Source organism: Saimiri boliviensis, chromosome 1, assembly GCF_048565385.1.
Source record: "Saimiri boliviensis isolate mSaiBol1 chromosome 1, mSaiBol1.pri, whole genome shotgun sequence".
NCBI lineage: Eukaryota > Metazoa > Chordata > Mammalia > Primates > Cebidae > Saimiri > Saimiri boliviensis.
Window position 1 is genome coordinate 154691298 of NC_133449.1, and position 24985 is coordinate 154716282.

The window sequence follows — 24985 nt, forward strand, 5'->3', positions numbered from 1 at the left end:
TTCCTTAGGAGTAAAATGAATCTATAAGGATGGAGTAAAATCTTCAACAATAGAGATGGATGCTCATTTCTGTAACGATTCTTTCCACCAAGTAAAAGCCATTGCTTCTCTTCCCACTACGACTCCCCTTGCTCCTACCACTTCTTATAAAATATCCATCTCCCTGGCCAACACTCATATCCCGAAAGCAGGGCAATGAGAGTCCCTCCCTGGTACGTTTATAGAGAAAGGGCAGAGTGGGAGAAACACAGGGCTTTCTCTTTTCTCTAAGGTAACTACCTTTGGATTATTTACCATTATACTACCTTGGATTATTTCCCTTTACCACATGAAGAAAAACCATATGGTTTTTTCATATAAAAACCAAAATGACACAGAGAAGCAGAGATGGAGAAAAAAAATAGAGAATAAGAGAAAGATTAGTTTGTCTTGATTATACTTGAATTCTTGGTTTCATCATCCCAAAGCCATTCTAACACTAACAGATGAGCTGTACCATGTAAGATGTCAAGAAAAAGAGAGGCTACCAGATAAGATCCCTGAGGACAAATGTCCCTCATTAGAGAAAAGGGTTACACGTGTGGAATGTATTCCCTGTATCTCCTGACAATTGCCCTCTGCTTGTGATAGAATAGGTATTAGCATGGAGAAGGGAGTGGACTAGGTGCTTCAGGACCAAGAAAGACATTGCAATGTGGAAAAAGACATAAGCTGTATAAAACTCGGTCAGTAGTTGCTCCTTTGAAATGAACTAGAAAGCTAACACTGCCCCATCCTTTGGTACAGGTGGATGTAATGAGGAAAATTAAGTTTCTTAAAGATTCTGCAAACCAGATTGGCCCTGAGGTAGGCCAGACTTATCAAGAGAGCCCAAGTTGAGCAAAATGATCAATCAGTTGTGATCACAAGAAATTGTGAGTTCCAGAATTCTTAAAACCAGGATTCAAGTTAATAAGTCAAAATAGGAGGCTGATGCAGGGACTGAAGGGCAGAAAACTATTGCTCACCTCTTCTTCTTTGAAGATAAGACCTGGCAACCAGTTATCCCTTTGAATCATTTGATCTATATGACAGGTGCAGAATGATTAAGGAGGTTTCCAGCTCTCCGGGTAGGGAGGCAAGTAAAACCTTAGCAGTCAGCTGTCTTCATTCTCACCCTACTCAGAATATGGCCCACAAAACCTATGCTATGCCAAAGAATGTGGGTGGGAAGAAGGGCAGGGTTGTGCCACGCTGAGCTCTCAGGTGTAGCCAACCTAGTGGTTCTAGGTATAGATGCAGATGCAGCTAAGAGAGACAGAGACTCCACAAGCCCCTCAAGAAGAGGGCCACACCCACCTTCTACCCCACTATCTCCACAGTGATCGCCTGCCTTGGAGCTGGTGGAATCCTTGGGATGGAAAACTGTCCTGCCCTGCCCCGCCTGCTGGTTACATTGGATGACACTATCTGCTACAAAGCCAACTCCAAAAATAGAACCCAGACCTCGTCTGGAAAATGTGGGCTAGACAGTACACCGTCAAATAAAGCAATTATAGGAACCAAGAGATCTGGTCCGATTGTTGGAACACAAACCCCATATCCTGCTCTGCATTCTGTCACTACTCTGCTATTTATCATCATAAAGCCATTATCTTGATTACCCCCCAGGTGCCTTGTCGGTCACAAGAGGAAATGTCCCAATTTTCATAGCTATCCAAGTATAAAAATATCTTTCCTGAGCAAATCTGAAAGGTATTATTTCTTACAGGTTGCACAAGCATATGAAACTCATGAAGAATGGACCTGCTCCCTTTCCTTTGAACTCCTACTGCTTTCCCTGCTCTGGGTCAGAGAAAAGCACTGTAGGAGAGAGACAAACATGCCTGATGGGATCTACTGCCAGTCCATGCTGGCCCAGCTCAGCTGGGTCCTCATTGCTCTTAGCAATGCAAAGATCTCCCTATTCACCATCAGACCACAGGGAGGGATGTCTTTACCTTGAATCCAAATTGAGCTTCTATTTGCAACTCCTCTAAACCACTCACTTTTTTTTTTCAAGCCTTCAGCACAATCTTATCCTTTTACTCTGAATGCAAGACCTTCTTCCAAGACCATCCAATAGGAGCTCCCTTATCTCACAGCTGTCCGTACTTCACTCTTCCCTTAGCCATCATCCTATCTACCTCCTACTCACCTCCCTAAGACAGTCAGCACTGTAGCCTCTCAACTACGCTCACTCTCCACCCCCTCCCCATATCCAATCCATCCTGAATGCTGCTGGCCAGGTTAACACTATTATAGCACCTCTTTGATCATTTCGCACACATATTCAATTTTTTTGGCTCCTGATTACCTAAAGAAAGAACTTCTGAGTAGCTCGGCTCTCAAAGCCTTAACCGCAACCTGCCTTTTCAGAACTGCACCCCATTCTTCTCCTACAGAGAGCTTGCTTCAGTCAAACTTGGCACTTCCTTGCATCTAAACCAGGCATCCCCAAACTTTTTACACAGGGGGCCAGTTCACTGTCCCTCAGACCGTTGGAGGGCCACCACATACTGTGCTCCTCTCACTGACCACCAATGAAAGAGGTGCCCCTACCTGAAGTGCAGTGGGGGGCCGGATAAAGGGCCTCAGGGGGCCGCATGAAGCCCACGGGCCATAGTTTGGGGACGCCTGATCTAAACACTTTGCTCAAGCCATTTCTTCCATCTAGAGTGTTCTCTCCTCATTGCCAACTATTCCAGTCCCCCTCCCCACACCCTAAGATCCAGATGATGTGCCACTGACTACATGAAGCACTCCCTGTCTCCTCTGTGCTCCTGGAGCTCTTTGCAACATTGTGGATGTATACATGAGCAGATAATTACCAAGAGAGGTCCACATAACAGACACCACGTTATGTACTAGGATCACATAAGTAACAAAGATAAAGTTGAGGTGGGTTGTACAGTAAATAGGCACTTTCATAATATTACAGTTAGGAGTAAGACAGGGCCAAATACAGGATGTTATGGGTTCCAGGATGTTATGTGATCTCATCAAGTCATGTTGGGTTTGGGTATGGGTGGGGGCCAAGGTTTCCTGGAGGAAACGACATACATACATCTGAGTTCTTCAGGAGAAGTGGGAGTTATCCAAAGGAAGAAGTGGAGAAATGAAAGACACGTTTAGGCAGATAAAGAATCGTAGATTCAAGAAATGGTGCATTTGATGTTTCAATGCAGCTGAAGCAGATAATTCAAAAAGATGCTAGAGGAGTATGAGAGAAGGCTAAAAGGCGAAACAGAAGTCAGCCCATAAAGGGGCTTGTGGGCCATATGAAAGAGCTAGGACTTGATCCTGAGGGCACCAGGGAGCAGCTGAGGAATTATCGAGGGGTACCTGGCCCTTCTTGGCTGTAGTAAAACCTTTCTGCAAAGAGTGTGGATTAAGAGATCAAACTATTGGATTAATGTAGACAAAAAGTGAAGGTGACTTCCATTAACAGACTTTTGTGATGATAGCCGTGGGCTGGTTTGTGAGCTATTAATGAGGTAGAACCACAATGATCAACTATTGATTAGGTGAAGGTAGGAGTAAGAATCAAGGATGATGCTCAGGTTTCTGGCTTGGCCAACTGTCTGGATGGGAGTACCATTTACTGAGATGAGGAAAATGGGTAGGAACAGTCTGAAAGGAGTTAAGTAAAACATCTTTGGAAATTTCAAGGCATGATGTCCAATTAGCCCACCCTTAGATAGATGGGGATTGAGTTGAGAAGAATAACCTGGGATTAAGTTTTCAACTTGGGAATCATCAGCTATAGGTAAATGGTAATTAAGGCAAACCAACCTGGAAAAAGTATATAGCATGAAGGATAAATGAGGGCTATGATGAATGCAGGTATTTCAAGGATACACAGGGGGAAAGTTTTAGAAAGAAGGCAGGAAAGAGGAAGCCTAAGATGCAGAAGGAATACCCAGAGAAAGCGACGCCATGCAGGCCAAGGAAAGAATTTCAAGAAGAGACTGCTAAAAGTCAAGCAAAATAAGGGCAGGCATTCACCCTTTGGGTTTAGGCACAAAGAGGTCACAGGTGAGCATGGAGAAAGTGTTTTCCATGGAGTGGTGGAATCATTTGAGCTGTGCTGTTATGATGCATGTTTGTAGCTTGACACAAGTTCGTCTACGTGTCTCCTGGTGCTCCTTCAAGAACCCCAGCTGAGAACACATGGACACAGGGAGGGAAGCATCACACACTGGAGTCTGTTGGTGGGGGTACGGGAGGGGCAACGGTGGGGATGGAGAGGTTGGGGAGGGATAACACGGGGAGAAATGCCAGATATAGGTGATGGGGGGATGGAGGCAGCAAACCACCTTGCCATGTATGTACCTATGCAACAATCCTGCATGATCTGCACATGTGCCCCAGAACCTAAAGTACAATTAAAAAAAAAAAAAAGCAACTATGACTGAGTAGCCACAGGGCCTCCACCTGTGCACCTTACACAGCCTCCTCACACACAGAAAGCACTCGATAAACACTTGTGGGAAATAAATGCAAATTGACATCCCTGTTTTTAACAACTTCATTTGGAAGCCTGGTAAAAGTTACTGGATAGAGGAGAGGAAAAGATGCCCACAGCTATTGACTGACCTGTGTGGCATTTGTCTACCTCTCCCCCCAATTCCAGGCATTAGATTAACCATGCCCTTTCTTCCCACCTCTACTTCTGGGCCAGCAGACAAGGCTTTTCTGATCTAACTGGACTCTTAAATGGGCTCTAGATGCTTAAGGAAGAGCCTAGGCCAAGGAATCCAAACCACCCTCCTTTCTCCTGTCTAGTCCTATTTAGTTGATGCCACAAAAAATTAGGCTGGTTTTATATCTGGTTATTTCTGTCTGGGTCCTTCGTGATCTCTCTCAGAGGATGACCACTCATTGCTCAAATAACACAGAGGAGGTCCACACCAGCAACAGTTTGAGTCGCCAGCATTTGTTAAGCACTTTCTACAGGCCAAATACCATGGAGAACTTCGATCACATTGCAGTCCTGTTCAAAAGCCTCACTGACTCCACATGGTCCAAAGAATAAATTTAATTTGAATCTATTTCTTATTTAATGCCTTTATTTCCTTCAGAACTAGCAAAACAAAGAAGGGATATATTAGGTTAAAACACTACTATCAGGCCAGGTGTCGTGGCTCACACCTGTAATGCTTTCATGTTGGGAGGCCAAGGCAGGAGGATAGTGGAGTCCAGGAGTTTGTAGACAGACATGGCAAAACCCAACCTCTATTTAATAATAATAAGAAAGCTACCATGAGACTGCAGGAACACATTTTGGCTAAAAGTTCCCTACTGTTTGTTCCTCCAACAAGGTCCATCCTAAAAGAATGTCCTCTCTGATGAAATAAAACAGCAAAAAAAAAAAAAAAAGTGTATTCTCTTCCCCTGTAGTAATCAATTTGTTAATCATGGCAACAACCACATTCTACTACTGCTGGAGCTCATTCTCATGAGAGATTACACAAATAGTCTTCAGCGCAAATCACCTTACAAAGGAAAGACATCACTTAAAACTGTAAGCCTAAACATCAGGGGGAAACGGAAGTATTGCATAGGTGATGCCAGGCATTAGCTATTATTGTGGATGACTCAGAGGTCTCACATCAGGGGAGCAGAAAACTGAGCATGATGAGAGATACTCAGAATTAAGAATTTGTTTCTTCACCATTTGTACCAACTATCAATTTATTGCCTTTCAGCTCCAAAATCACCCGGCATTGCCTGCTCTGTGAAAATTAGGTTTAGTCCTTTAAATAACTTTCATATGCCGGCTGGCATCATGCTACATTTTGTCCGTGGAGGGTGCTGAAGAGACACTTGAGCTGGAAGGGTTTTTCTCCATTGAGGGAAGGCTTCTGCAGCACAGGTGGCTTCCCATGCCCAGTTCCTGCTGTGCAAGCAGCTTCTTCAGCGTCTGGCTTCTGTGGCACCCACACCTTCTCCAGCATGCAGCTCACGTAGTGCAGACAGCTTCCTGAGCACCACGCTTCTGAAGTGCATAGTAGTCAGTAGTGCTTGGGAGGTTTGTAGTGGAGTACTCTGCTGTAGTAGAGTATAGCAGTGCAGGGAGACACTTCTCTGTGGCAATTTCCTTAGCACCATAAGACGCATTACCTGCAAGCTCCAGAGGGCAGATTCTAGCAAGTTCCACCAGTGCAGAACCCCCACAATGTCTCTGCCATTCAGGAACTCACAGCATCGTTCTCTCCAACAAGGACTAGGTCTCAGCCTAGATACTCTGTCTCAGTCATTTGGGTAGCGGCTGGCTGCACCTTATATTTGATATTCCTATCTTCTTTAGAGCTCTCTTTTCTTACTAGTCAATTCCTCTGATTTAACCCCCTGTAATAGTGAATTCTTTATATTAAACTCTCCTTACTCAAATCACCATATGACTGCTGTCTCCTGACTGGCCCCTGCTTGACACACTGTTGGATATGCACAGGCACACACACATACTTAAAAATGGCTTATAAACTATAAAACGGGTACAAAAACTGTTTTAAAACCCTCCAGACCCCAGACCCCAAAACCAAATATTCACTAGGCTAGAGATGAACATACTAACTTGTTTTATCTTCATAATAGCCCTGAAAGGCTGGTATTTTTATCACAATTTTACAGATGGGGAATTGGTATATTAGTGGTTAAATGACTTACCCAAGTTCCCAGCACCATATGGAATGTTTTATACATTAGTAGCACCAAGACTGCGTTGTGCAGACCTCCCATTAACCTCAGTAGGAAAGGCACCAGGCTCAAGAGGCCAAAGAAGAGACCTGGAGCCAGCAAACTAGATGTAGGGTTGTACTGGAGGCTTCCACACAGGGGAAAGAGTCAGTGGTGGTGGGCTGGGTAGAAGAACCACCTTATGTACAGAAATGGTCCAGGGGTGGTGGGCTGGACAATCTATCTGCCTTACATACAGTCCAATGGTGGCAGGCTAGACAATATAATTACAGGGCCCAAGGGCAGTGGATTAGGCAGGAAAACCCAACTGCCTACGAACAGCATGCAAATTACATACAGCATTTTCACTTAACTCCATCCCCTTAACGACTACCTGGCAACCTTCATTTAAGCCAAAACTTAGAGCCTCAATCCCCTGAACAGCCCATGTTCCACAAGATGGGCTGGGGGCTGAGATGCTTATCATACATAAGGAATGAATCTCTGGGTTGGCCATTCCCAGCATCCCTAGTTCAGAGCACACATTCAGGTGCATCTGTCATAAGGGGTCATTCCAAGGATATGCTTAGATTATTGTTGTCAGGTGCATTTTACACAATGACCTGAGAGTTATGTCTTTCCGAAACTGAGGAAGTTATTTACCCAAGATGAAGGATTGTTCTGACTTGTTTTTTCTTTTTTTTTTTTTTTTCTTTTTCTTCTTTTAGATTAAGGATTGTTTTGACTCGTTTTTTCTATTTTCTATTTGAGATGGCGTCTCACTCTTGCTGTCCAGGCTGGAGTGCAGTGTCATGATCTCAGCTCGCTGCAACCTCCGCCTCCCAGGTTCAGGCAATTCTCCTGCCTTAGCCTCTCTAGTAGCTGGGATTACAAGTACGTGCCACCATGCCTGGCTAATTTTTGTATTTTTAGAAGAGACAGGTTTCTCTATGTTAGCCAGTCTGGTCTTGAACTTCCGACCTCAAGTGATCCACCCGCCTCAGCCTCCCAAAATGCTGGGATCACAGGCATGCTTAACTTTTCTCTTAAAAGTCAGGATTCAAACCCAGGCTAACTGATTCAGAAACCCACACTCTTAACAGCTGTAATACACACACAACCTTGATGCTCCAACATTTATTGCTATGTGATGGAGAGTGTGGGGGTAAAAATAATTCCAATAGAGACTTCAAGCTTGACCTGGACTTCTGAGAAATAAACAGCTCATAAAATTTCACTCACGTCAAACCGTGGCTGCTGCAGTGAAAGAGGCATAGCCAGAGACCAGCACCTGAGGAAGGAGAGCTGATGTCAATCAAGCATCTTTTCTGTTTGTGTTGATACCCAATGTCAAAATTAGCAGCCAGCATTTTCAATACAGGGGACAATTAGTACCAATAGTACTGACAGCTGTGTCTCTCCAAAACTGGGTAAGATATTTACCTAAGATTAAGGATCATTCTCAATTTCTTTTTCCCTAGCCTCCCCCTTAAAAAAAATTTTAAATCCACCTGCAAAGCATTTGTTGGAGAATTTTTAATGACTTATTAAATCCCAAATCATTTTCAAAAAAAGACTTGCATCTGCAAAGGCTTAAATACTATAATCCATTCTCCTCTCTCTAGAACTCACATTAACCTCCAAAAGAGTGGTGCCAACAGATAAACAAAGGAAAAGCCAAACAAACAAGAATGTTTTAAAGCAAAATCCTTCCTTGGAAAAATAGCTACATCTTTTTATTTCAGTTAAGTCCTGGCTTAGAATTCTGTTTTGCTTGAATCAAAGAGCAAGGTGGCCTGCCAACACTGACTTCCCAGTACCTGCTGGAGGAAGTCCAACCCCACAGGCCAGAACTCAAGGCCTTTAGAGACTAGCTTTGCCTTATTGGCATAGAGGCATCTTCTCCACGCCCAGGGCTGATTCAGCCAGGACTCACAGGAATAGCTCCTCCACTTATTAAAATATTGCAGTACTTTTGTACTAGCCCCTTTCCCATGACTTCACTACCTCGTCCATCCCTCCGCCATCCAGCAACTAACGAGTTAAATGCTTGGCACAACCAGGAGACCTCCAGGAGCTGTTCCAAGCCTATGCTAGCATAAATCCTTAGTTATCAGCGTGTCTGCCAATCAGCCCCCCAAAACTCCTGCTTTTAGCATGGCCTTTGCCAGAGTAGTTGAGAACCCCAACAGAGGAAAGCGCATTCCTGACACTGGCACCTGTAACTGACATTCTGGCGGACATGTAGATCCCTGCCTGCTCTTCTGGGGTCGATCTCGTGTCGCTACTGGTGGTAACTGCAGCCTCTGGGGACTTCAGCTGTGAGACATTCTGGGTTCAACAAGGAAAAAGGGGAAAGCAGGAAGGCTGGCAGTAAGAAGGCCCATCCTACACACCGGCCAAGAACTGTGGGTTTTGTCAGTGGATTCTAGGAGCCCTCCAGCAACAGGAGTGAGGCTACGAATAACAGACAGAACCCAAAGCAGTGGTTTAGGTCAGGTGGCATCCTAGGCATGGGCCCCTAGGAATCTCACCTTTCATTTAATGGGCTACACTGTTAAAACCTTCCAGATTCTTACTCTTCATAGGCAATAACAACATTAATTCTATTCATAAAAATGAGAATTATCACATATACAGCATGAATCGTGCTAAAGGAATATTAACTTATTTCAGTACTATAACATCAATATAATTATCCCCATTTTACGGAGAATAAAACTGAGGGACAGAAAAATTATTTAAATTTAAGAGACAGCCAAAATTTGAACCAGGCATTCCAGCAATAGGGCTGTATTTCCTCTCTTCTAGCCCGGAGGATCAAGGCCTAATCAAAGATGACATTCCAAAAAACTGTTTTGTGACACATTTCATAATAGAGATACTGAATATTTTAAAACCTCAGAAAGTACTTACTATTAATGTAAGAACTGGGCAATCTTGAATGTAATCGGTGTGATTCAGTAGATGCTGAGATTATTTAACCCCATGAACATTACTAGGAGAGTCACTGCAAGGGTTTGATGAAGTTCCCCAAGTCAAATTATGACTCAAATAGGGGTATTATTTAGCTGGTGATAGATCAAATGAAGGATCCCAATAATTTGTCAAATTTAAAAATGGTATGGAAGTTATTAGGATAATATCATAATTGGTTTTTACTATAAACTACATCACTTGGCAAACAGTTTTATAATATAAATGTGATTTAGCGATATGTGAGAATCCAGATGACATTTTACTAATTTTTGTTTACATTAATGCATTACCACATCAACAAATGTGTTTTCATTCCAACCCAGTCCATGCCCCAACATCACATTCCCCCAAGTCAAACCCATCTATGCGTGTTCACTAGCCTTCATTCCTAGGACAAATCCCACCAGCCCCAAAACATCCACTTTTTTCATCCACTCAGATCAGTTCCTCAAAGACATCTCTAAAGCTCTCTTTCCTTGAGTTCCACCCAACCTCTCTTCATCTTTTTTGATTTTGTAGCATTTAGTGTTTAATTTTTTTTATTGTACTTTAAGTTCTGGGGTACACGTGCAGATCTTGCAGAATTGTTGCATAGGTACATACATGCCATAGTGGTTTGCTCCCTCCATCCCCCCATCACTACATCATGCATTTCTTCCAACGTTATCCCTTCCCAACCTCCCCACCCCTGCTGTCCCTCCTTTAGTCCCCCCCAACAGACCCCAGTGTATGATGTTCCCCTCCCTGTGCCCATGTGTTCTCATTGTTCAACACCACCTATGAGTGAGAATATGCAGTGTTTGGTTTACTGTTCTTGTGTCAGTTTGCTGAGAATGGTTTCCAACCTTGTCCATGTCCCTGCAAAGGACAGGAACTCATCTTTTTTTATGGTTGCACAGTATTCTATGGTGTATATGTGCCACATTTTCTTTATCCAGTCTATCATTGATGGGCATTTGGGTTGGTTCCAGGTCTTTGCCACTGTAAACAGTGCTGCAATGAACATACGTGTGCATGTGTCTTTATAATAGAACAATTTATATTCCTTTGGGTATACACCCAGTAATGGGATTGCTGGGTCAAATGGACTGCCTGTAGTGGGTTGAATAGTGTTCCCCAAAATTCATGTCTACCTGGAATCACAGAATGTGACCTTATTGGAAAACAGGATCTTTGCAGATATAGTTCATTAAGACAAAGTCATACTGGATTAGGGTGGGTCGAAAATCCAAAGCCTGGTGCCCTTAGAAGAAGAGGAAAGGACACACAGAGAGTCATAGAGAGACAAAGCCATGTGAAGATGGAGACAGAGATCAAGGTGATACAGCTCTAAGGCAAGAAATGCCAAGGATGGCTTGGAGATGCAGAAGCCAGAAGACAGGCATGGGACCAGTCTCTTCCTCGGAGCCTCCAGAGGAACCAACCCTCACGACACCTTTATTTGGGACTTCTGGCCTGCTGAACTGTGAGAGAATAAGTTGCTGTTGTTTTAGGCCACGCAGTTTGTGGTAATTTGTATGGAAGCCCCAGAAAACAAATCCACTGCCCTTAACACCTGTGGTCTACCAGTGGCTCTCACATTTTATTGTGTTAGAATCACCTGGAAGGATTGTCAAAACACAGAGTAGTGGGCCCCAACTCCAGAATCTCTGATGGAGTAGATCTGAGGGGGAGCTGAGATTTTGCTTGTCAGGGGATGCTGATGTTGCTGGTCTGAGGACCACATTTTGAGAACCACTGGTCTGTGCCATCCATTTCAGCACTAATCCCATTTAATTTAAAACTTCATTACATCATATTTTACATCATGTTTATAATCAGCTCATAAATGCAAGGTCTGCCTTCCCAGTGATCCCATGAGTGCCACAAAATCCACACTTTAACCTACTTTTATTTAGCCACAAGACAACATGGTAGCTGGCACATTGCTAAACTGAATAACCCAAGCATTATGGTTGACAGCATTGACTTTATGCTCTGAAATCTCATTTCCTCATTTATAAAATGAAGTTAGTGGCATTTAATGGGAATCTTTGTGAAGACTGAATGAGATAACTTCGGTAAAATACCTATTATCCGAATTATAGAATGCATGCAATAAATGTTCAGTAGTATTCTTTTGAGATGTTGTTTTTATTAATGCACACAGAGACAGCTCTATATAGGAGGAATTGTCTAAAACAACAGATATGCCAAAACTGAAATCCAGAACTTGTGAGAAGTCTAAACTCAAGTGGTTATGGACTTTGTTGTGCATATCCACATTCAGGAAGAGTGCTGGAAGTCTAGGCTTTTGCTGCACACAAACCCCCTCTGCTCCTTCACTGTAACTCTGGATTGGCATGGCCTTGGCAAGGTGTTTATGCAGATATACGCTTCAAGAAGATTGCTAACAGCTGTATCACACTTTATTCACTCCATTTATAATATTACAGAGGTCCCCAATTTTAGAGAAAAACAGGATGTTAAAATCAAGAAAAGTCAGGATAAGCTTAATAATGAAGCAGCAAATCCTGAATTTCTCCTAGAAGGTCAGCTTCTTTGAAGGTAATGAACAGAATTCAAGAGTAGGACACCTAATTCAGAACTTAGAGGTCCCCAAGGAATAGCTGACACAGAGAACTTCAGCTCAATTCAGCAGAAACTTGTTGAACATCTATTATATACCAGGCTGCCTGCTAAATCTGATGAACCAAGGTTCCTACCCCAGTGAATCTTAGAGTAGAACGAGGTTTGAGTAAACATCCAAAGTCACAGATGAAGCCAGAGGCAGGAAACAGACTTGAAATGATGATATTACTTGTCTACTATATCCCATTGCCTGGAGCTGAGTCATCACTACCTCCCAGAAGCCAAATGCCCAACTAACTCCCCAGATCTCAGCCTCTTACCCACCTAGAGGCCTCCCCAGGTGCCAACTACCTATGGCACAAACCTCTCCTAATTTGCGTTGCCCACGTGGTCCCTGAGTCAGTCTTCATCCAGTTTATTCCATTTGGCCACCTATGTTCTCCAAGCTGTTTTATGGGAATGTTCAGGTCTCAGTCCAATTGGAAAAGAAAAGCCAAAAATAGAGTCAAAAGGAGACTGAGCAGCGTGGTAATGCATGTTTGTAATCCCAGCTACTCAGGAGGGAGGTTGCAGTGAGCTGAGATCATACCACTGCACTCCATCCTAGGCAAGAGTGAGACTCTGTCTCAAAAAAAAAAAAAAAGGAGGCTGAGGTGGGGTCACAAAGCCCAGCAAAGATGGTGGATGTCCTCAGGTGGCAGCACAGCTATTGATTGCTTCTCTGAGAGCAATGCTTCATCTTCTAAGGGTAGAGAGAAAGAACAATGAGTGTGCTGGCAGCAAGTGAAAGAAAAACACAGAAAAGGCACAAGGAGAATAAGAGATGGAAAAAAGATAAGACCCTGACCCATAACTGTGACATTTGACTACAGAAAATCTAACTTCGCCTACTGACCAAATGTCCAAACTTCCAGAGTCAATTAAGTATGGAATATTCTTTCTCAACCACAAAATCATGTATTTTATTCTGCCTCCATCCCCAAAGACATCATCTTCTACTTGCTGGCAAATAGTTCATTGGAGCAAATGGAGACCTTTCTGTCACTTTCTCATCAAGTGCCACTGAAGGTGTAAGAAAATTCATGTTGCAAGATACACTATTCATAGTAGTGAATAGTGAAGGTAGATGATAATGAAGAAAGCAAATATAGGCAAAAATGTCAAAGGCAACAGGCATCATGAAGTGAGGATGAGGGTCACCCTCTGAATAAAAGTGCATATTCATTTATTTTCAGAGTCAAATTCTGGCCACTAAACTAGTAAGATGATACTCAACAAGGTCATGTCAGGAAACTTACATGGCAGATGTGAAGGCAGTGGAGCCAGGGGTCTGCTGTATTCAGCGTTTTTGTTAAAGCCCACAATAAAAAGGGAAAGTGTCTTTCCACAAACTTCAACACTTGTCCTAGTGCCTTTCCTATAATCACCCAGAACTGAGCTCTCTCGTCCCTTCCTTGACGCTCACTTAACAGAAGAGACAGGGAGTGAGCATCTAGCCTGCAACAGCCACAGAGCCAAGTGCATGCAGGCGACTCAGCAGTGACAAGGATGTATGTGGCCTCTGCCTTCATGAAGACTGGATGGGAAGATGAATAAACATCCCCAAATAGTAATTTAATGACACTGATGACATGTGCTAAGGAGGAAGGCAGGAAGAAAAATGTTAGGCTATGTTCAACACAGCCTGACTCTCCTTAGGCAGAAAGAAAACTGCTGAAAACTTCTTCAGCACCCAAGTCACAATGCTGATGTAAACCCTGTATCGACATGGGGTGTTATTTATGTCCCCATGAATTTAACTGACTGGTGATTTCCACTGGCTCAGTTCCTTTGTTTTCCAGTTGAGCAATTTTACAGACTATTATGATCTCCCACGACTTGCAAGGTAAGGTGAGGAGCCTTTCCTTTAAATAGAGCCCTGAGGCTTCTCCATGACTTAGATACTGTTTTAGGAAATGTCTAAAGCACAGAACTTAAAACAAAAACCATAATGGGAAAAGACTTAAAGAACTAGACAGAGGCCAAGCATCCAACTGTAACATGCTTAAACTAAAGGAAAACATGATTACATTTTTAAACATTGGGAGAATAGGACTTACATATAATATTGCTTATAACATCACTGCGTGACTTTGGTTTTCCCTCTGCCTTGGTTTTCCCAGCAGTAACTTTGGTTTATTACCTTTATTCACATCTGGGTTGAATATTAGTATTATTGACTCCATAATGAAAACAATCTTCTACACAAATATTTCTCTTTTTTTTCTTCCAAAGAGAAATCCCATCTAACCCCTGTAGAATATCTAAAGCCACTTTGCAGATAGGACTACAGGCATGTTCTAATTACCATCACTCACAAAAGAACCTCTAAAACGGACAGCGTGAAATAAAGATGCTAATTCCTCCCCACAAGGTATTTAATCTGGTATAGCTCAACTTTATTCCTTTATTCTCTAGTCAGTCAGTGAATCCATGAAATTTACTGGCACCCACAAAGAAACACATTCTAAGAATGTTCAAAATGAATAGAAATGTGGCTCCTTCCTTCGTCCATGGCCCCTGGCTTCTCAGATACAATTCCAGGACTCTTAAGCTACAGAAATTAAAGCAGTTCAAATAATTTAAATAGATTTAGGTGGGATTGCATGACAGCACATAAAGGCTTTCACAAAAAAGGCTTATTGAATGAGAAACATAAATCAGTCCAATCTAACTTTAGTTTGAGCCTGGTAGCTTCACATTCTCTTTTCAGCTCAAAGTGGAAAATAGCCAGTGCAAAACACCTTTTTTTTTTTAATTCACTATCCAATAATGGCTATAAGCAAGCAAAACACCTTATGTTAAGGTGGAATCTAACATAAAAATTTAAATTTTTTTGTTAATTTAAGGAGTAAAATTTGAGGAGGTGCTATTCAAAGTGCAAGTCTCCAAAATGGTTGTTACTCAGATGCAAGGAGTTGAGGCATTTGGAGGAGGATGCGGATCCATGCGCTGCTTCCTTCATCAGGAGAATTTGATCTCTTCCGTCCTCCATAAAAACGTCATCTGGCCTAAAGATGTAGCTGATTTGTATGCTAACTCAAGGCGTTATGTCATCAAGGATGGGTACCAGTTTAGAGACTTCAGCCTGTCCTAAGATTGCATTTAGAATGGAACTGGTTTAAGGAATAAGAGCTTGAAATCTAGAGGCAGGGAGGCTGGAGTTTGTCTCACAACTTTATTACTTCTGTCTATATAACTTTGGGAAAATAACTCCCCCTGCTTCCACCTATTTAGTTGTCAAATGATAATAACAACATCCACTTCAGTGGGTCATTATGAGGATTAAATGAGAAAGTGTCTAAAACACTTAACTCTCATTGATCAACAATGGGAGAATATTACTCGACTTCGTGATTTGAGTCTTTCATATTTTCTTTCTTTATACAGTAGAATGCTATTGTTTAAAAAAAAACTCAGCGGTCAGGGTGTTCCACTCAAAGCAAAATGGATTCTTTCTCCTAAGACTGTATTTCTTGCTACATAGAACAACAGAAAACAATTATACAATGGGGTATAGAGACAGAATGCCCATACTAAAGGTCTCAGAATTCCTAGGTCCTAGTCCTGACCTATGACAGAGCCTCCTGGGGCAATTTATTTCATTCTTTGAGCCACAACTTTCTCATCTTTTATACTAACATAGTGAAGGGTGGGATTAATGCTTCAATCACAATCTACAACACAGTCACCGCTCAAATAAAACTGTCTGTGAAAGCATTTCATTAGTCACAGAATGTGAATACATATGTGGGTGTTCAAGGAAAATGCCCCAAGTGAGTACTTCAGCTGGGAAGGACTGTTCATGCCCTCCTGGTCCAGAATCACCTGTTCCTGTGTCTTCAGCTACTTGCCATGCGGTATTCTCCTAAATGACTTCCACAGCAACTTCCCTCTGCGTTCCTGAGCCAAAACAGGGGAAGGGCTGTGAAAGCAATTCCCAGGTTCTGTCACTGTCGATCAGCTCTCCCAGCTGCCTCCAGAAACCCACTCCATGAGTTAATTACCCATTGTGAGAAAGCCATTTATCCTGAAATGCCCGAGCACAGAGCCTTTCAGGTTGGTGCCCTCTAGTTTTTTGAAACTTGTTGCTTCTAATTGGTTGTGACATCCACCTTCTCTGTACACCATGGAATATCCTCCCTTGCTTTCAATTCCCATTCATATTAATTCTGGGGTTTTCTGAAACCCTAATCATAGACACTGTAGGCCATCTTAAAATGTCAGCTGCTGAGAGGGAAAAATAAGACACACAGAAAAACTGACAGACTCATCTAGAAAGATACTGACCTGAAATTGAAAACACTCACTAAGTAGGGTGGACACAAACAGAATATTCAGATAAGGAGCAGGGAATCTGAAGGAGTCCTATCCTACAGGTAGAATTTGGTATCAGGAGGGGTTAGACGTAGTCTAAGTCAAACTTAAATATGTATAAAAATTACCTGGACCTTTCCCCTTATGCCTTTTACTCTCTGTTGTATAGAGCAACAGAAAACAAATACATTATGTGTTATAGAGGAAAAATAACTAGACCAGCATCTTTTTTAAGATACAAAGTCTAATTCAGTTGGTGTGGAGTAGAACCTGAGATTCTGAGTTTTTAACCAACTCGCAGGCAGTGCCCGTGCTGCTGGGCCCTAAACAAGCTACAGAAGCAAGTGGTTAATAAAATGGAAATCCATGAAACAGCAGCAGGAAAAGAGGCAGACAGTCTCAAAGACAGCCTGGTCTAGGGAAGAGAATCACATGGAAGGATTTACGTATTTATGAAATAGATTCTTGTAGATTCCTACTTTTGTATAGCTATTCGCTGTAAGCTATATTTTCAAAACATAAAGCAATGAACAAGACAGAATTGCTTTCATCCACGTACACTTCATAATCTAATAGACTCTTTTTTTAACTCATCGGTAAATAAAAGGTGAGACTAGCAAGTTCACAAAGACAAGAACTCTACGTAGAACTCCCACATCAGAAAGTCCATTCAACAATGCCTCAAAAATGAAATTCAAATGCCTCCACTTCTGTTCACCTCCACTGCTGTTGCTGTCACTTGTGTCTCCATCTATGGCTCCCCCTGAAGTCACCCGTGTCTCCATCTATGGCTCCCCTGGAGTCACCCGTGTCACCATCCACGGCTCCCCTGGAGTCACCCGTGTCTCCATCCACAGCTGCCCCTGGAGTCACCCGTGTCTCCATCCACGGCTCCCCCTGGAGCCACCCGGGTCTCCATCCACGGCTCCCCCTGGAGTCACCTGTGTCTCCATCTACGGCTCAACCTGGAGTCACCCAGGTCTCCATCCATGGCTCCCCCTGGAGTCACCCGTGTCTCCATCTATGGCTCCCCCTGGAGTCACCCAGGTCTCCATCTATGGCTCCCCATGGAGTCACCCGGGTCTCCGTCTACGGCTCCCCCTGGAGTCACCCAGGTCTCCGTCTACGGTTCCCCCTGGACTGCCATAGCCGGTCTTCTAACCAGTGTCCAAGCTTCATCCCTCCCTTTCTGCTTCCAGATCACACTCCCTCAATAGCTGACAGCAATCTTTTATAAATATAAATTATAACACTGCTTCTGCCCAAGATAGAGAAAGAGAGAATGAGTTTATCCTGTTGTGTGAAACAAACAAACAAAAAGACGAAATTTATGAAACAATAATTTTGAAGACACTGAACTTCAGGCAATGGGAACAGTGATCCCTGAGAGATGTCAAACAAATAAGGTAAGCCCTGTAATCTTCCCCACTTTCCTATCTTGAGATGGTTTCCAGGCAGCGGCTCGGGGATGGGGAACTCAGGCAGAGCCCAATGGACTCCTGAGTTGAGATAGAGTTGTGAGTCTGGAGAGACCAAGGCCACCAAAGTCCACAGCACTGCAGAGGAGAGAGCTGCACAGACTAGCATGGGTTGATGCACCGAGTCCCCTTCATGTACTCAGGAGAGTACTGATTGGTGGTTATGGATGAAAAACTACCCGTGAGCAGGGAAAATAAATATCTGAAAGGATTAGATACCAGCTCCCTGTGCTCATCACCTGGGAACTCACACCCACACCAGCTGCTGAATCAGGAACTCACGGGGTAGGGCCTAGAGATCCGTGTTTTAGCAAGGCCTCCAAGTAGTAGTCTGATGTACATTCAAGGCTGAGAATCACTGTCCTAATACAGTGATTCTTAAGGCAGAATATTGAACCATCTGGGAGATCTGAAAAATTCTCCCACCTGCAATGTAGGCCCCACATAGGCACCAAGTATATCACTTTGTGGCTTAGTAGGTCGGGGTGTGGCCTGAGAATTTTCATTTCTAACAACTTTCCAGGTGATGCTTGCAGCACTGGTCTGGGAACCTCACTTTTAGGAACAAATGGTCCAGAGTCTGAGGAGACCGAAGCCCGCCATTAGACATCATATAGCTCTAACCGTCATGGGCGTATGGGGGGTGGAAAGCCACAGGTAGGAAATTGGGCAGAGCCTGACAGATCGCCTCAAACCTCTCTAGAGAAGGGGAAATCACTATATTCCAAAGTATGCTATTTGTGGAAACTGTAATCATTAAAAATTTCTTACACAGAGAGAGCCAAATTTTACCTTCCTATAACCTTTCCACTGTTAATTCTTTATTAAGTTTTTTTCCTGTTTTCACTTTTCTATTTTTCTCCGTTTTGAAAAAATTAAATCAAAACTGTTATCTCAAGCTGCAGTTAATTATTTTTAGTAATATGATGTTATTTGTTTTGTCAGTGCCTTAATATTCTGAACCTATTAGGACTATGGTACTCAAACTTCAATGTCCATAACAATTGCATAGGAACCAGATAAAAATGCAGACAATTAAGGATTCCAGGGAAGACCGGAGACAGGGCTGTCCTGTAAGCTCCCATGTGGATAGACAGAACAACATGTGGAGATTCTCAGTATGATCTTTTGCTCCAAGAACCACCACTGGAACATACCAGGAAAACTGAAAGAATTCATAGACCCTTTAAAATAAGTGGTATGCCACTGCACATTCCACAAACCAGGTGAAAAACTGAGTTCCCAACGTGTGATGGGGGAAAACCTACCTCTGAACACACATTCCCCACTAGAAAATCTGAAAATCTGAAAATCTGAAGATCACAGAAGGATTTAACCTTACCTAGAGATGAAACTGTTACTGGTAGAAGGTATCTGAATCACCGGTGGTGAATCCTTCAGGGTCTGCAGCAACCTCAATTCTTGGCTCCTCAGAATAAAGAATTCGATTGAGGAGCATGAAGCAGGAAAAGAGATCAAGGCAAGCTTCAGAACTGGAATGGAAATTTATTTTCAAAGGTTTTAGAACAGGAAAGAAAGGAAAGAATACTTGGAAGAGATTCAAAAAGGCAACTTGAAGGGCAAATGCAGAGTTTAACTTTGATCTAGGACTTTATAGGCTGGCCCACCTCCAGCATCTCACACCCCTTTCCCATGATTCTTCCCTTAGAATGGGCTGCCCGCATGCACACTGCCCTTCTTACTTTTTGGAAGCGAGCAGGTGAGGTGTGTTTAGGAATTTGTATGCATGCCCTTCTGAGGCTTTCTTCCCTTTTGTGGTGGAGTTCCCTCGCAAGGTCATACTCCACCATTTTTTTTCTTAATGTACATGCCCAGGAAGTTGCTTCTTCCTGGTATCTGCATTTAAATAACACTTTAGTACAAAAGGCAGCTGGTGTCAGGAAATGGCCTCTCCCTGGCACCAGCTATCAATTTATCACTTTTAGAGGGGCAATGTGATAATTGCCAAACCATCACCCAACATTCCTGGTGCATTGGAGAGAGCCTTCTCCTGCTCTGTTCATGCCTGTCTACCTGTAACGAAATTGATTTAGGCAGTCATGAGATATATAAAAATACAAGTAGCAATGGGAAGTCCCTTGAATGCACTCCTAGTCTCCAGCTTGAGCCTCAAGAAGCCATCCCTGACTATGTCTCACAGGGGTCTTTGGGGAAGGCAGCCAGTGGATCTGGAAATGGGTCGCAGGGCAAAGAAAGCTCCTCCCAACTGAAATGGGTAGTAGTTTCAACTGGGCCCAAATTTTCTTGAGCAGAGTCCAGGGAATGCGTGAGAGCTGCTGTGGATACAAGACAGAAGTGCAGGAGCTGCCTCTAACAGAGTGGGCAAAGGGGGAGGGGTGAGGTCCAAAAGCCAGGCTTGCTTTCTCAGTAGGGTAGCTCACAGCCTGGGGCAAGGTCTCAGCAGGGGCACTGTGGAAGTGAGACCAGCCTTGCCAATTGCATGGGAGCTGGGTGAGGCCTCTCTCTACCAGCTATCCCCTACTTCCCTGGTGAACTATATAACACTGCAGAGGCAGCCAAGATCCCCTCTGGAACATAACCCTATTGGCCTGAGAATCACCCCCACCCCATTCCCCACAGTGGTCATGGGGTGGGGGTCATTGGCCTGCCCAAGGAGAGTGTGAGCCCAGACCTGCCTAACCTTGTCTCCACCTGATGGCATTTCCCTAGCTGCCCTGGTAGCTAAATACAAAAGACATAAACTCGGGAGCTTTATAGGCCCACCCATTACCTGAGAAACCAAAATACTTGGCCTGGCCATCTTAGGGCAAGCTTAGAGCCCCCTCCTACTACTGCAGCGGATGCTCTCTTGAAAGTGCCACCTCCTAGATAGGAGGCCAACTAACTCAGGTCATTACAGCAACTTGAGACAGAATAAACCTGATCCAAGGGAGAAGACAATACCTAACTCCACGGCCTACAACATCCTGACTAACCAGAGGTCCAAAGGGTATCTACGTGACAACTTCACCAGTAGCATAACAGCATTCAAGAAAGCTGGCACACTAAACATATCTACGAGCAAGGACTCTCACAGATTCTACTTCACTTCTCTACCACCTCTACCAGAGCAGATGCTGGTACCCATGGCTGGGAGACTTGAAGATGGATCACATCACAGGACTCTTTGCAGACATCACGCAGCATCAGCCTGGAGTATGGTAGCCCTGCTGGGTGGTTAAACCAAAAAGAAAAAATAATCACTGCAATCTAGCTCTCAAGAAGCCCATCCCTAGGGGAAGGGTGAGAGCAGCACATCAAAAGATCACCCCATGGGACAAGAGATTTTGAAAAACAGGCCTTGAGTTTCAGGCCTCTCCACTAAATTAGTCTACCCAAATGAGAAGGAACCAGAAAACTAATTCTGGTAATATGACAAAACAGAGTTCTATAACATTGCCAGAATATCACACCAGCTTCCTAGCAATGGATCCAAACCAAAAAGAAATCTCTGAATTACCAGATAAAGAATTCAGAAGATTGATTATTAAGCTACTCAAGGAGATACCAGAGAACAGTAAAAAAAAAAAAAAAAAAAAAAAAAAAAAAAAACAGCTTAAAGAAACTTTTTAAAAATACAGGCTATGGATGAAAAATTCTCCAGAGAGATATCATAAAGAAAACACAATTACAACTTCTGGAAATGAGAGACATACTTAGAGAAATAAAAATGCAGTGGAAAGTTTCAACAAGAAAACAAGAAGAAGAAAGCACCTCAGAGCTCAAAGACCAGGCTTTCAAATTAACCCAATCTGACAAAGACAAAGAAAAAAGAATTTTTAAAAGTAAACAAACCCTCCAAGAAATTTGGAACAGCCTAAGAATAATTGATATTCCTGAGGAAGAAGAGAAATCCAGAAGTTTGGAAACATTAGGCACATAGTCATCAGGTTATCTAAAGTCAAGACAAAGAAAAGAATCTTAAGAGCTATGAGACAAAAGCATCAGATAACCTATAAAGGAAAACCTATCAGATTAACCACCGACTTCTTAGCAGAAACCTTCCAAGCCAGAAGGGATTAGGGTTCCATCTTCAGCCTCCTGAAACAAAATAATTGTCAGCCAAAGATTTTGTATCCAGTGAAACTAAGCTTCATAAACGAAGAGATAGTCTTTTTCAAACAAACAAATGCTGAGAGAATTCACCACTACTAAGCCAGCACTGCAAGAAGTGCTAAAAGGAGTTCTAAATCTTTTTGAAACAAAACCTCAACATACACCAAAATAGAAACTTCTTAAAGCATAAATCTCACAGGGTGTATAAAACAATAACACAATAAGGAAAAAAAACAGGTATTAAGGCAATAACTAACATGATGAATAAAACAGTACTTCACATCTCAATACTAACATTGCATGCAAATGGCCTAAATGCTCCAATTAAAAAAATAGAAGGTGGCAGAATTTATAAAATCCACCAATCTGCTCTCTTCAAGAGACTCACCAAACATATAAAGATTTGTATAAACTTAAGGTAAAGGGGTAGAAAAAGATATTCAATACAAATAGAACCCAAAGGTGAACAGGAGAAGCTATTCTTATATCAGACAAAACAGACCTTAAAGCAACAGTTAAAAAAAAAAAAGACAAAGAAGGACATTATATAATGATTAAAGGAATATTCCAACAGGAAACTATCACAATCCTAAATATATATGCCCTAACACTGGAGCTCCCAAATTTAAAAAACAAATACTATCAAACCTAAAAATTGAGATAGACTACCACCCAATAATAGTGGCTGACTTTAATACTCCACTGACAGCACTAGGCAGATCATCAAGGCAGAAAGTCAACAAAGAAACAATGGACTTAAAATATATCTTAGGACAAATGGGCTTAACAGATCTTCACAGAGCATTCTATCCAACAACTGCACAATACATTCTTTTCTTCATCATATGGAGCCTTCTCCAAAATAGACCACATGATAGGTCAGAAAACAAGTCTCAATAAATTTAAGAAAATTCAAATTATATTAGGTATCCTCTCAGACCACAGCAGAATAAAACTAGAAATTAACTCCAAAAGGAATGCCCAAAGCTATACAAATACATGGAAATTAAACAATCTGCTCTTGAATGAACTTTGGGTCAAAAATGAAATCAAGATGGAAATTTAAAAATTCTTTGTACTAAATGGTAATAGTGACACAACTTATCGAAACTTCTAGGATACAGCAAAAGCAGTGCTAAGAGAAAAGTCCATACCATTAAACACCTACACCAAAAAGTCTGAAATAGCACAAATAGACAATCTAGGGTCACACCTCAAGGAACTAGAGAAACAAGAACAAACCAAATACAAACCCAGCAGAGGAAAAGAAATAACAAAGATCAGAGCAGAACTAAATCAAATTAAAACCAAAAATAAAATAAAATGAACAATAGAAAAGATCAATGAAACAAAAAGCTGATTCTTTGGAAGGAGAAACAAAATTGATAGGCCATTAACAAGATTAACCAAGAAGAGAGAAGATACAAATAGGCTCAATTAGAAATGAAATGGTAGATGTTACAGCTGATACCGCATAAATACAAAAGATCATGATACAAATAGGCTCAATTAGAAATGAAATGGTAGATGTTACAGCTGATACCGCATAAATACAAAAGATCATTCAAGCCTACTATGAATACCTTTACACACACAAACTCAAAAATCTAGAGCAGATGGATAAATTCCTGGAAATATACAACCCTCACAGACTAAATCAGAAAGAAACAGAAACTCTGAACAAATCAAAAATAGTAATTTATATGATTTATATAAAACAGTAATTTTAAAATTGCCAACAAGAAAAAAGTCCAGGACCAGATGAATTCATAGCTGAATTCTATCACATTCAAAGAATTGGCACTACTCTTACTGAAACTATTCCAAAAGATAAAGAAAGAAAATATCCTCCCTAAATCATCCTATGAAGCCAGTATCACTCTAATGCCAAAACCAGGAAAGGATATAACAAAAAAAAGAAAACTACTGATGAACAACTCTGATGGACCCAGATACAAAAATTCTCAACAAAATACCAGCTAACCAAATCCAACAGCATATCAAACGTTAATACACCATGATTGATATGGTTTGGCTGTGTCTCCACCCAAAACTCATGTTGAAATGCAGTTCCCATAATCTCCATATGTCATGCATGGGAAGGACCAGGTAGAGATAACTGAATCATGGGGGCAGTTTCCCTCATCCTGTTCTTGCAATAGTGAGTTAGTTCTCATAAGATCTGATGATCTTACAAGGGGCTTCCCACTTCAATGGGCACTCATTCTTCTTCTCTCTGCCACCACATGAAGAAGCACATGTTTGCTCCCCCTTTGCCATGACTGTAAGTTTCCTGAGGCCTACCCAGCCATGCTGAACTGTGAGTCAATTAAATCTCTTTACTTTATAAATTATCCAGTCTCAAGTATGTGTTTATTAGCAGCATGAGAATAGACTAGTACAATGATCAAGTGGGTTTCACACCAGGAATGCAGGGATGGTTTAACATATACAAGTCAATAAATATGATACATTACATAAACAGAATTTTTTTAAATTATATTATCATATCAATAGATGCAGAAAAAGCATTAGACAACACCTAGGATGTCTTTATGATTAAAATCCTAAGCAAAATAAGCATAGAAGGAAGATACCACAAGGTAACAAAAGCCATCTATGACAAACTCACAGCTAACATTATACTGAACACGGAAAAGTTGAAAGCATTCGCCTAAGAACTGGAGCAAAACAAACATGCCCACTTTCACCACTTCTATACAACATAATACTGGAAATCCTTGCCAGAGCAATCAGACAAGAGAAAGAAATAAAGGGCATCCAAACTGATAAAGAGAAAGTCAAACTGTTGCTATTTGACAATG